Source organism: Dermacentor silvarum, chromosome 1 (genome assembly GCF_013339745.2).
Source record: "Dermacentor silvarum isolate Dsil-2018 chromosome 1, BIME_Dsil_1.4, whole genome shotgun sequence".
NCBI classification, from domain to species: Eukaryota; Metazoa; Arthropoda; class Arachnida; order Ixodida; family Ixodidae; genus Dermacentor; species Dermacentor silvarum.
The window spans coordinates 213,069,333-213,084,127 of NC_051154.1; positions in this window are offsets into that span (position 1 = coordinate 213,069,333).

Consider the following 14,795-nt stretch of genomic DNA (forward strand, 5'->3'; position numbering starts at 1 on the left):
CGTTGTTGACGATGTAGCCGTTCCCCTGCCTTTCGTCACGTCTCCGAGGTAGGCGCCGGTCCGGCCCGCGAGCAGCTTGCGTTATCTCCTTGCTATCCGCGGCGTTCGCTGTCGACGCTACAGACTGATATGACGCCGTGCCTGTAGTATCTAAAAGCCCAAGGAGCGGGGTTGGCGCTACTAAAGCCCCTATATTTATAAAAGTAGCGCCATTCTTAGATCTTGCCGCCACCGCGCTCACCCCGGCGCTTCCTCCTCGCCCTCTTAGCCGCCTCCTGTCGCCCCAGCCTCCTCCGCTCCCCCATTGGCCAATCCGTGTCACGTGGAAGTTCGCGTCGCGCTTTTGTATATTTTTTTCTTTCCAGCGTGCTCCGACTGCCATTCTCGGGTCTGTGCGACGAAAGTGCTGTACGCACAAACGGATCAAACGTGTTAGGGACAAGAACTTCGTTGTGATGGCATGCTGCTGCGCCTTAAGTTGCCGCAACCGACAAGGCGAGGGCAAAAGGCTTTTTTTTGTTTACCATCCGGCGTGCGCAAACGCTTGCTGCACACTTGATATTTGCGCCGTCTCGCATCGTCGCGTTGCTACTTCCAAAACGGCATTATTAAGACCAGTTACTGACTGACGAAGCAAAATCGCTCCTCAAAAACGTCTCCGCAGGGCGCGATCGAAGTTTTCCTCGGATTTCCTCTAGTAGCGCGTTAGCTGTCTGCCACGGCAGGCCCGACGCAGGCGGCGCCACTGTCGATACCGCGCCTCAATCGCGCTGGTCGCGCCGAGCGCGATAGTGGAACGGAGGAGGAGGGAAGTGGATGGCGCTACTTTTTATATATAGGGGTTTTAGGCGCTACAGCTCAACCTGTCGCCCGACGGAATGACGAAGTAAATTCGGTGGCCCGCCGGCATTGAAGCGCTAGGCCAACGCCGCAAACAGCAAAGAGATAACGCAAGCTGCTCGTTGGGCCGGACTGGCGGTGACGTCGGAGACGTTACGTAAGGCAGGAGGGCAGCGACATCGACGACACAGACGCTCTTTCTGCGGCCAGTTTCATTTTCAAGCAGCCTGCCAAGGGGAACTAATTGTTCGAGTAGCTCTCACATGAACTCCGCTATTCAAAATTTGATCGTTGGGCTAGGTAGTGTTGAGGACGGGCCCCAAAGTACTCATTTGCTATAGCCACCTATTGTTGATAATTAGAAAGTTATTTAGCGTAACTTTGCTAATTACGCACGTAAGTGCGGAAATTGCTCTGTATCTAGAGGCCGCCAATCCGTACACTCGAATGGTAAACATAACGTGACCAAGGTTTACATTTTTCTAATTTTAAAAATTTGGTGCAGCTAAAAAAAAACACCCTGTATATATATATATATATATATATATATATATATATATATATATATATATATATATATATATTGTGGAGGACTGGCTGGATGACTACGAGCGAGTAAGTTCCGCCAATCATTGGGACGACCCCCACAAGCTCCGCCACGTCTCCGTCTACCTGACGGGTGTGGCGAAGACATGGTTTTTCAACCACGAGATAGACTTTACTGACTGGGCTGCCTTCAAGCAGCAGCTCCGCCAAATATTTGGTACACCGGCTGTTCATTCTACCATCGCAAAGAAAACCCTCGATACTCGCCAACAGCAACCAGGCGTCTTACACATCGTATATCGAGGATGTTCTTGCGCTCTGCCGCCGTGTGAGTTCATCTATGTCAGAGTCAGACAAAGTGCGCCACGTTCTGAAAGGCATTAGGTCAGTCGCCTTCAACGCCCTTGCCATCAAGAACCCCGCTACAATCACTGACATCGTCCCAACATGTCAGTGCCTGGACGAACTTGAGTCTGGAATTAATGTGGGCGTTTATTACGCATGTCTTCTTTATCTGTATATTATCATCATCATTCTACGTTGCTCGATCCTCATCTTCAGTTATGTGTGATCATCATCATCGGGTGTGTGCCCTTTACTGGTTAACTCCCGAGTACTCGGGACGAATAAACGTCGTGCCAACAGGGACGTCTTAAGATATATATATATATATATATATATATATAGGCGGATCCACTTGGAATTAATTCTCAGGATGACACCAGTTTCAAGATATTAATCCCCGAATTTTGCGGAGAAATGCATTGGCGTTCCAGTTAATTTGGTGCTTCAATGCATAAAGCGACGTTTTGTTAAGAAACTAACTGGAACGCCAATGCATTTCTCCGCAGAGTTCGGGAATTAATATCTCGAAACTGGTGTCATCCCGAGAATTCGTTCTAAGTGGGCCTTGCGAATTCCACGGCTACAATTGGTAAATTGCAATATGGGCCATCAGGTAATTAGTTTAAAATTTAATTAGTGAATTTTTGTTAATTTTCGATTATGCATTTCAATTCGTGCAAATAATGTCCGCCTCTTCGAGTACGCCAGCTCATGAACTAGAATTGTGCTATCTGCCACAGGCAACCTTTAACAATTTTTGAACGTGTTCGCTGAAACACCCTGTATGTATTCAAGTAATAAACGTCTTTCTTGAATTTATTCCTGGGGTTTTACGCGCCAAAACCACAATATGATTATCAGGCACGCCGTAGTGGTGGATTCTGGATTAATGATGACTATCAGGGGATCTTTAACGTGCCCCCAATGCACGGAACACGAGTGTTCTTGTATTTCGCTCCCATCGAAAAGCGGCCGCCGCGGCAGGGATTTGATCCCGCGACCTCGTGCTTAGCAGTGCAACACCATAGCCGCCAGGCCACCGCGGCGTGTGCGTGCGCGTGTTCACAGACCGTACAAGCACAGCTTAATTTTTACTCTCTGTTCCTCCTCGAAAACCCGAGAACGACGGCGCAACACAAACTAGAACAAAGAATACACGGGACGGCCGCTAACTCTCGAAAATCTATGCCGCCTTCTATATACGTGCGCCGCGTCCCATCTGTTGGCTTTCTTGCTCTCTTACGTAATCACCATATTCAATTTTTTAAATGACACGACATATTAATTATAGTGGTGCGGACTTAGCAGGAGAGTCTACAAATTATTCCGAATTCGGCCTTCAAAAGGAAAATGGCCGATATGTGCTCTAATCAGCCACATAAAAAATAACAGTGCAATATATCGCAGACGTGAACACGGTAACGTTGTTTTCATGCGACCGCACTACCACAAATTTTGTACGATTCGTGCAATAAGGAAACTGTACATAGGCTGTCGGATGAGGCTCTCGGATGAGTGACCCCGCCGTAGATAATTTATTCTGGGGCTTTATTTTTTCTTTCTTTTTTTAGTTTAGTAGGCGCTCGAGAACAGCCTTCGTGCAAAGTATAATAAAGCTACGTACGATTGGCTCAGTGAACGCATATCCCGCGATGCTTTCTGGGCCGGTCTCCACGTAACGGTATATAGCTAAATGAATAGAGTGGCAGATTTATTAGCCGCAGCGGGCGAGAACAAACATCGGCGCCAATTCAGTGCCTTCGCCACGTAACTGTGTTTTGTGGACAGACGCAACGCAGAGGCCACGTGCCCAAGCTCGTCGCGCCCATCTTGCCCCCCCCCCCCCCCCCCCCGCACAACGAGATGACCGGCGTCCTCCCGGTCTTTTGCGCTGACTGTTGTTCGCGGAAAAAGACCGGGAGAGAACCAGGGGCAACAGACCGGAGGTGGCAGCGAAGCCCGCATTCGTGACGAGCTCATCGCCTCCGGTGCCCGACGAAACATCGGGCCACGCGTAGAAGAGGGAAGTCTCACAAAAACCCGGTGGTTCCACCGAGAAGCGTGCGGGCAGAGCATTCTTCGTCGTTCTTCTGCCGCGCGCTTGGCCTTCGTTCCCCAAAGTAGAGTGTCCAACATGCCACAGCTACCCGCTCACAAGGGCCCCGTCCAGATTACGATTCGGCCAGAAAGCACCCCCACAGTCTTCGGGTTCCTCTTGGGTTTCGGCGCTCTGTCACGTGTCCCCTCCCTGATAATAATTGGTTGCTGTTGTTTACTTCCTATTTTCAGCACATACCTGGTGAAACGAGGGGCAGCAGTGAAATAGAAAAGACGGACGCATCGAGCGTTGATCGCTGGCCGACTGTGCCTACATATCTTATTATACAGCGTTCTTTGACTTCTCTGCCCCCCAACCTCCCCCTTTCCTCTTATTTAATACTCCTCAATGAGCATTCAAGGGTCTAAGAAATGACGACGATGAGCTTTTGCATAATGGAACGCCATCACGCATCGCCTTCTGGTGCTGCTGCTGCGATTATGGGCATTTGCTCTCAATCCTGTCGGCGAAACAAGTGACAAAGTTTAAGCTTCGCCCTTAACTGTATCGCTCTACTAACTAATCACACTGCAGGTCAGTTCGCTGCGGATCTCATATTACCAGTCACAAGTTCAGTTTTAAACTGAACTTGTGACTGGTAATAACCTTTAAATTGGAGATGTTATCAAATTGTAACTATGGCTGTCTGTAAACTACGCGAAGAAAAACCGGAATTATTTAGGCATTAAAAGCCCGGCTCCGAGCGAGCCACCTTGGGTTTTCTGGCACAAACGACACGGCTGTTTACGTGAACGACCATCTGACAATCAGTAATAAAATGTTGTTTGCCAAGGCACTTGCCCTCAAGAAGGCAAAAAAGTGACAGTACCTCTGGACTGAGAACAGCCACGTCAAAGCGCGAAAAGCTAGTGATAGCAGGGTGTTTCGAATTTCAGCCGAGCGGTATCTGCGCATATTGACGTGAGAGCGCCTATTGTGCTGATTACAGGTGCCGGATCGCTTTTTCATCGCAATTTCCCTTACGTATTCGTGTGAGCTTCGTTCTTTACTTTGACACAATAATCCTTCATTGATTCATTTTAATGCATGCACGCAATCTATGAAAGAATCACGAGGGGATAAATAATTTTTTTATCTTCGCTTGATCGTGATTTCTCTTTTATTTGTGTTTCCGAAACGTGGCTTTCTAGCGATGACCCAAACATGTATAGGTTCCATTCTTACAATCCTGAATACTGTCACCGTTTAAACAGTAGGCATGGTGGGGCTGCCATCTTTGTTTCTCCCCGCATCAGTTACACTCGCAGAGATGATTTAAACTTTCCCGTCGATTGCTGCGAAACGGTATGGGTGGAAACTAACGAGCACCTCGAGGTATGCAGCACTAAAAGGTTTGTTCTCGGTTATGTTCATAGGTCACCAGGTTCTAACGTTTCGGATTTCATCTATGCTCTTGATAACGCACTTAACAAACTGCTGTCGGAAAATAAGAGCGTGATGATTGTGGGAGATGTAAACATGAATCTGCTGGATGTTAATTCTAGCTATAATACAGCCTACACCGACTGCTTCAGTGGCTATGGCCTTGAATCCCTCATCCCATCGCCTACAAGATGCGTTGGTGAGGGTCCTCATTCACTAGTTGATCATGTTTTAACAAACCTAGACGTTCCCATTTTGACCGGCGTTGTTAACACTGACCTCTCTGATCACTTTCCGATTATTGCAATCTTCGAAACTCGTTTCGCTAACATTGTCACCTCTTACTTCACTGCAGTATTCGACACAGATAAATTCATTTCTACCATTTGCTCCACTGAATGGTCACATCTCAAGTTTATTGAAGACCCAATAGATGCTCTTAATTTTTTCTGCAATTTATTCACTAAAGCAGTCAGTACTTGCTCTCGAACTGTGCGATGTAAAAATCGATTTAAACGCTCCAATAATCCTTGGATGACAGATGATCTGCTAAAGCGCTTGCGAAAAAAAAAAGATAATTTGTATAAGAAAACTAAAAGACAAACATTTAACTCTTCTCTGATAAATCGGTACATAATGTAATGTTCTTAACAGGACTCTCAGAGAAACCAAAAGGCGTTACTATGAAACCACGTTCTTGCAGAATAAAAGCAAGCCTAAAAAGCAATGGCAGTTGCTGAATGACTTTTTGAACAGTGAGCCGCCTACGTTTATCTCTAAAATTGTACGCGACAATGTTAGTTTTTGTCAGCCTGCTCAGATAGCAAACGCTTTTTCTGATCATTTCGCATTACCTGAGAGAAGTGAGCTAACGACTTTTCAACCTAAAACAGACCACCTGAGCCATTCATTTTTCCTTCATCCTGGCACGCCGCATGAAGTGCTTTCTATTACGCGTAATCTTCGCAACACAAGTCCAGGATTAGACGGTATTGCAGTGCGCCACCTAAACCTAGTCGCTGATGCCATATGCGAGCCCCTGAGCGTAGTAATTAACCTGATCTTCAAATCTGGTGAATTTCCGCCATTGTTAAAACGTGCAAAGGTTATTCCAGTTTTTAAGAAAGGTAATAAAGAATTAATTTCAAATTACCATCCAATTTCGATTCTTTCTTCCCTAAGTAAAATAATTTAAAAAATAATTTTGATCAGACTAAGCAAGTATTTTGAAAAATTCCACATAAATCCTGCCAGTTCGGTTTTCGGTCTGGAAGCTCTACTAATTTAGCTCGACTTTGTTTAACTGATTTTATTAATAGTTTTGATAATAATGAATTCGTCGGTTCTGTTTTCTTAGACCTTATTAAGGCATTTGATACTATTAATCACATGACTTTATTTCGCAAACTTGGGCAAACTGCCCTAGCCACTTTAAAAAGTTATTTGTCCGATAGGAAATTCATTGTATAAGCGTGTGAAACTTTTTCCCGGTCTAAAAAACTTCACCAAGGGGTATCACAGGGCTCAATACTAGGACCTTTGCTTTTTTCTCTTTACATTAATGATATGCCAGACGTCACAGACTTAAGTCATTACGTTCTCTACGCTGACGATAGAACTATATCTATAGCTGATAAGTGTATCTCTTCTCTGCTAATCAAACTAAATGAGTCTCTTGGCCACTTAATGAAATGGTGCAGTGACAACGATTTAATCATTAATCCATCTAAAACGAAATTTTTTGTCTTCCATTCACACCAAAAGTCACTAATTATTCCTCCATAGTTTATCTTAGGCAATCATTCTATTCCCATTAGCAATTCCGATTTATTTCTAGGTATTATCCTAGACAGCCATCAAAAGTTTCACCTGCACATCAACTATGTCAAGCTCAAATGCGCTTTTGGTATCCGTACGCTTATCAAGGCACGCCACTATTTTTCTTCTTGTACTTTGTTTTCCCTCTACTTTGCGTTCATTCATTTGCACATTAACTACAAATTAATAATTTGCGGTAATACATATCTATGTTATTTGTCTTCAGTTCAGCATATACAAAATCAAGCAATACGTATCATCACCCACAGTTCATCCCGCTCTAATGCTATCGGCCTGCTTGAACAGTACAAAATTTTATGTGTAAAAACGTTATTCAACTACAATTTAGCAGTAATGTTTTATAAATTGCTTGATTCCCAGCTGACCTTTAAATACACTCAAAGTAGCTCACTTAAGAATACCAACCCCACTAGGTTCGCTTCTAATTATAATTTTTATTACCATGCGTTCGCACTATGGTAAAAAACATCTACATTCGCTACCAATCGTTTTTCTGCATCACTTAAAACAGTACTTACATTTCAGCGTTTCAAAACTTTACTAAAAAAATTTTCTGCTTACCACTGATAATTTTCTTGAATAAATATTTGTATTTTCAAGTCACCTAACTTTTAAAGTATCACCTGTTTTTTTTTTTTTTCTTGCAGTGTTTACACTGCGCCACATCTTTTTTTTTTTTCTTTGTTCGTTCTTGTTTTTTCTTGTGCCTTTAAGAATTATATAATTTTTTACACTTTCGTCGTTATTTCTGCTACACTACATCGCATTAGAGCATTGTTTGTTGGTTTTCTTTCTTTATTTTCATTTTCTTTTATTGCAACTAATATACTATTACGCCATCCACTGTTATGCTGCCAACAATTGTACAGTTGTGTTGCAGTTTCTAACCGAGGGTCCCGTTTTCAGCATTAATACGTTGGGACCCTCCTCTGTATGATAGATTTATGTATTTATGTTTTGTGTACGAATAAACTCAAACTTCAAACTTCGAAAAAGCTGCGTAGCACAGACGGCAGCAAATGTGATGAGGTGCATTCAAGTGAGAGTGAGATTTAAGCCTTGACTCCGGCCTTTGCAAGCATGTTTTTTTTTCTTTACATTCTCACATTCTTCTTAGAATAGAAAGCGACAGACTGTTTCGGCTGCTTCACGTCGCCTGCCCGCCTTCAGTTTTTGAGACAACCCAATAGATCGAGATAGGTGTTAAGGAGTCAAAGAATGTCTGCATCGTAATTGCAAGGCCCATAACAACTTGCAGTAATAACAGATTCGAGCAAAATGAACAGGCTTGTAAAAAATCTATGTATCATCCACTCCCGAAAACCAGACCGTTGCTCTTTTTCTTTTCCCCTTCTTTTTTGCAAATCAAAAGGACGGTAGAAAGGCCTAGCTCTTGGTTGTTTCTATTTTTTCCTGCCACGCAATTATTTCCCATCTTCTCGAAATGGCACACAAAACATGTGTGCGGTGCGACTCTTGAACCAAATGGGTGTGTTTTATTAGTCTATATTTAATATGTCTTTCAGGACTGTACAAACCTACACCAGCAATTTTTTTATTTGGACAGATTTTTACAAAATTACTTGTGACAGCTAGCTCTGTTCCTCCTTTACAAGTGTATTTATGAAAGAAATGTTTTTTGTGAAATTTGTGAAATTTGTGAAAGAAATGACGTTCGAAATGTTTCGAAATGTCCATGTGGCTAATTCATGCTATTAACAAATTAACTTTTATTGCGATAGCAATTATATGGACACTCCAAAGCAGATTTCTGCCGTCGCCGTCGCCTTCGCCGTCGCCGTGAGGTTCCGTATGACGTCAATGGAGATGAAATCGTCGCCGCGCGCCGCCGAACGCTGTATGTGCGAGTGAAAGGGCGCGAGGGACGCGCGCTTTCACGGGGAGTGAACGCACGGCGGAGAACAAACGCGCGTTCTGTGCCGTGCTCCCTTAAAGGCTGCAGAAGTAGGCGTCTCTTTCCTCCTTTACAATCACCATATATGTAGAGCAAACGCGCCTTCTTCTGACGCACGAAAGGCCGTGGGGGGGGGGGGGGGGGGGGGGGGCAGGGAAGGGAGGCGACGTTTAGCTGCGGCACCAAGTGCCTATTTCTATTAGAGGCTCCGGCAACAGTCACCAACGCCGCACGCATTTTGTGCGAACGCGGGCAAAACGCCGACGGCGTCGACAACAGTGCTGTGTGTTGCCGGTGCTGCTGCATGTCCAAGTTTGTACAGCGGATAAAACTGCTATCCTTACTCCGTATAGCTCTCTACTAAGTTGCTATCGCAATTGATGCTTCGCCTTTCGGGTGAAACTGCGACAACTTTTTTTACTTATGCTTTCAAGGGCTCATGTTGCAATTGTGAAATTAAAGCTGAACAGCAGTGAACTCATGTTCACTACTGCTCCTGTTCACTAATGTTCAGAAACCTGCGTAGCCGAAATCGTATAAGTTTAGCGCCACTTTCGATATGTCCGGCCTTAAAAGTGCGCTTCGAAATATCTGGGCGTTCCTCTAAAGCATACGTCAAGCAGTTCAGGATTATTTTAACTGTAATGCCAATGCATTTGGACGACAAGGTCTTCTTTGTAGACTTCAGGTCTATTTGGGGTTCCTGAGATCTGAGTATCAGACCACTTTCGTCCGGTCAAATTAGACGATTTGACGCGTTCTAGTGTTCGTATAGGACAACGAATAAGGCGTCAAAATGAAACTCGGAACGAAAACAATGCACCAAGTTAGCGTAGAGCTATGTAACGAGCAGTAATAATGTGTAATTAGCGCTAGAAGATACAATGTACCACTAACAAGCCATGATAATGGCTTGTTAGTGGTACATTAGTGGTACATCGAAAAACCGCTGAGTGTAGACAATTTTATTGGTTTTGAAAGCGAACAAAGGTGACCTCCTATAAACGAGGAGAATGTTTGATTGGGTTCTTCAGACAACGCTGCGCGTCACCGCCCGGTGCTTGCGTCGGTGGTTACGTAAATTTGATGTGAGAAGTTCGGAATCAAAACAGTTTGGAATCATATTACGTTATAGCGCCCCAGTTCGTCGTGTTTTCGTTGCACAGGGCCAGAAACCTAACTGTGGCTTAATCAAGTAGAACTTGATGAAGCTCCACTTGATTTGTTGATTTGATTTGTTTCGGCGTCCAAGCGTTGCCAGTGGCTTCGCAGTTTGAAGGACAATGAAGGACAAGCATTTGTCAAGCCAACACGTAGGAATTTTTGTTTTCACGTAAAGCGTGATGATGCAAGGTGCAATTCCTATATCAGGGGTTTTAAAACTCACAACAGGGATAACTTCACCGAATTAATACGAAATAGGAATTTCGAGGGGTTGCCTTTTATTTCTTTTTTTTTCGTTCCTCTTTTCTATTTTCTTTTTCATATGTGAGGCCAGGGCGGGCATATTGTAGCGGTGCCTTTCCGGTAATAATGCCTTTTCGCGCTTATCGCGCTTTGTCAGTGGTCGGAGCGACGGTCCGCTCGCGTTATCAACGGGATCAGCCGGCCGTGAGCGGTGGATGATAAGACTAGAGTAGAATAAGTCATAAGGCATCGCTACAAAATCGCGGCCCAGAGTGACATCTCCCTATACCAACGCCGTTTACACTCCACATCATAGTATGCACTACGCAGTGAAATATCTGGGCAAAGCGTTCCATTTTGCTTGCATATTACTTAGCAGCAGGAGTGAGGTCCTGCGTCAAGGCGGGTAAATGATGTCGAAATACTCAAACCAACCTGACAGCCTTCTCCATCCCCATCATTGCCTACTGAGAATACCCGTAAAAAGCACTTAGAGAGACATGATGTGACCCTAGAGAGGCATTTGTTAAAGGTGGAACGTAGTTACAAGCACTTTGCGCACGCTTAAAATTTCCCGAACCGCCTTAGTCCCGCAAATGGGAGGTGCGGCAGGACCCACCTCTCACGCAAAAGATCCAATCCTTGTTCACCCACTGTTGGCCACTTCAAGACTAAATCTTCCCGTGATATCTTTCTTTTACCTAGATTGTTCAGCTATGGCATGCAGGCCTGAGGCATGGGTGGGCAAAGGTATCCGTCAGGGGTGTACATTTTGTGGCTGCTATAGCCAGCATAAATGCGGAGTTTTTCTTTTTTTTTTACAGCCAAGCTGTTAGTCTTCAGTTGGTCGGGAGTTTTCGTGGCGTGCTCACTCAGAAACCGGCAGCTGGAAAAGTGGTTTGTCTTTGAGTTTCCACGTAACCGAATTATGTGTTCTCGTAAATAAGAATTACAATCCGATGCTATCATGTCTGTAGGTTGCCTGTAAATCGTACTTTACGAATGTTGTGACACTGCTTACTTTGAGAAATTCAATTAGTTCAATAACGCACTTGCACCAGGCGGATGACCTACAAGTATGAGGATGTGTGCTGCGCTTCCGCACACGTGCATGCGCGCGCGATGAACGTGTGCATGCAATGTATATCTGTCCCAACAAGTTGAGTCTAGTTGGCTTGTCGGGCCGAAATCCCGCCGTCGGATTCATGTAAACGCTCGCAGGTTGAGGGGGGGGGGGGGGGGGGGGGCAGTCAGTATGGGCTTGGTCAGGCCGCCTGCAGGCGACTTGCTCAAACATCCTGAAAAAGAAAGAAAGAATACATGTAAACGCATTCGGGTCTGTCTGCGTTAGTCCGACTTCTGCATGAGTCAAGCCACTCGCCTAGAGTTCGCGTAGGCGAAGCTGTGGTCTCACTAGGTTTGCAAGCCGCGTGATACCGTTGTTATTATTTACCTTCTACGGCGCAAACGCACCGCGGTAGCACTTTGCAACCCGCTGACCATCACATTAAGCGGTATAGTGCCCACTGCCGTAGTCGCACGCATGCGGTCACGGAGGGCGCATTGGTCGCGGTTCGGCCACGCGGCGTGGGCTCCAGCTGCCGTCTGGCTGAGCCAAAGGTCGAGCACGCTCAGCGTGTTCAGGCTCTCCGCAGGGGCAGAGGGTGGCGATGAAGCCTCACGGAGGCCCGGCAAGGGCAACACTCGGCAAGGCCGGGAGCGGCGCTCCCACGTTAACCTCCGCTTAGCGGACACGACCGCTGAGTATAGTACACATTGACACGCAGTTTTGTTTTGCCTTGTTCAAGTTTCCCGTCTGCAGAAAAAAATCCGAAGGCTGGTGGATGCACGCGATCGTGCTGCCGGGTTAATTTGGCCGGCATCGGTTTTGCACACTTAGCCTGGATACGCCGTCTGTCGAGCGATTACGGGCCCCGTTTCTACAGTTATGGCAGAAGTACTGACAGCTGGGCGAGTTGTTGCGCAGCTATAATGAATGTACAGCAATAACCAAAAACATCCGCTAACGTTTAAAAACCTCAATTGTCTTACTGCGTGATGTGGTTGCTGTGCAGAATGGTCTTTCAAGGTACGTTTATATACGACACACCAGGACGAACACTGTGGGATCGAACGCGGCAGGGAATTTCGCGTTTCAATTTAACTCGGATAATACGCCTGTGCCAACCCAATGGTCAGGTGATCTCGTAAAGACGTTGCGCGTATCAAGCAGCCAGCGGCAGCAAATGTACGGCTACATCGCTTGCACGTGCGTAGACGTATATAGAGCTGGGGATAAAAAAAAATTCTGGTCCAGTGCTGCGTATGCCCTAATTAACAAGAAATGGATACAAGTTGATCGATAAGAATCACAGTAACAGTGCACTGCGAACGACGATATGTTTCAGTCCGGACGACGAAGAATTCTTGTTCCGTGGTTTATTCATGTCATACGAAGCATATTGAACGGGAGTTAGTGACGACAACGGAGCACAATAACAATTTTAAAGCGAAACTTTCTTGCACGGTTTCACGCGGACTGATATATATATATATATATATATATATATATATATATATATATATATATATATATATATTACAAGCGCCCCGGGTACAAGCTCCAGCAAACCGGCCTATATAGGCATTGCGGCGAAAAAGACATAATGTTCGCCTTAAAGGTATATCTCTAATGCCCACAAACCTCTTAATAGGATAGCGTATAATGTTTAGCAGCTTCATTGAAATTTCTTATATCTGATGTATCCACGTTCTCGCGCTACTGCGTATACGTGCCCATTCCTGGCCAATCCCCCAGAATAGGTATGCGTCACAGTGACACAAAGAGTACAGAAGCCTTAAATGTCTATGTCATAGAGCCTCTATGTCAAAGCATATTTGCTATGACATAGAGGTACATTACATATGTGCCGTTCTTCTCTCTACCATACTCCTCTGCTCAGTATTCCTCCCAAGGATGTTGGCTGAAACGTCGTCTTCGTCCTCGTGACGTCACTACGTCGACGTCTCGCAGTGTGCATCCGCTTGAAGTGGTGTTTGCATTTAGGCCCATATATAGCTTGTGAAAGGTACACAGTGCGCAGACATAAACATTCCATGACATTAAGTTGAGACCCGCACGATGCGTAAACATTGCACGAGCTTACGCGTTGCATAAAATGAAAATAAAGACACTTGTGCGCATCGAATTTACTTGTATAGCGTTTAATTGACCTTGACCGCTTAACAAATGAAGGCTTCGCTTTTTTTTTTTTTTCACTGTTCTTATTTTTGTCTTTTTATGCCTCACTTACTAGTGCTCTGAATGGGGCTCGTAAGGTATCTTCAAATAAAGAAACAAATAAATAACTACATGCACCCACGAATGAATTATTAACTAATTAATTAGGTAATTCTAACATACGCGTTTCGAATCTGCATAATTTTTTTTCCGTAACCTGTCACGTTGAAATCCTATTAGTCACCTTGTGCATTGCCCCCCCACCCTAACATTTTTTTTTTTACATCTTTCAGCCACCTAATTGTGGCGGAGAAAGACGCTTTATCTTCCTGTGCTTACAGATATCTATGCTGACTGCAATCGTGGGCTCTCACAGGCTGCGACGACGCTCCATATAGATGCAGACGTCTTGGGACGTATGTTGACGAAGATAGCCAGCCATAGGTGTTCCGTCACTTTGCAACAGCTACTCGCCGATACGACAGAGAAAAAACGAATCATGATCGCGAAAATATCATGACAGTGTCTCGGGAGACTGCCGCGTTAGAACACGGCATAGGGCGAACGTTAAATGTATAACTTATAGCACTGTTTAAGCCCCTGAGCCCGAATGCAACTATTTCAATTGGTTTTGAATTACGAAAAATTATTAGAAATCTCGCCGACCGCTTCCAATAAGTAATTCTGCAATAAGAATTTTTTTTTTACATTTAGACAGCTTTCGTGATTTCTCAATAAAAAAATTACTTCTGATTCGCTACTTGAGCTCCAAGGTAGCAACGCCAATTGCTGCCACTATTGCGAAACTTTGTCGCTACGAGCTCGCACACCACAGATGCGTACACGCCACACTGTATACGTGCGGCGCGCCTGCGATTTTGCAGTTAATCAAAATGTGTTCTCTTCTCCCCTTTAACAGACTCCCTTTTGTTCAACAGCGTTGGTTCACGCTAAGAATCACTCCTCGAAAATTAATTAAAACGTCACTCAGAGTCACCACGAGCAAATAAAGTATCAGGAAAGAAAGGCAAAATTTGTCGTCCCCCCGACAGTACAGCACAAAGTACCACAAAGCCTTTCTTGAAAATTCCTTCACCTTGGGGACTTCCGGAGAACTCACTTGCCATATTCACTGCCCCTACGCTTCGAGTTGTCAATCTCTTTGCGATCTTCCAGTCTCC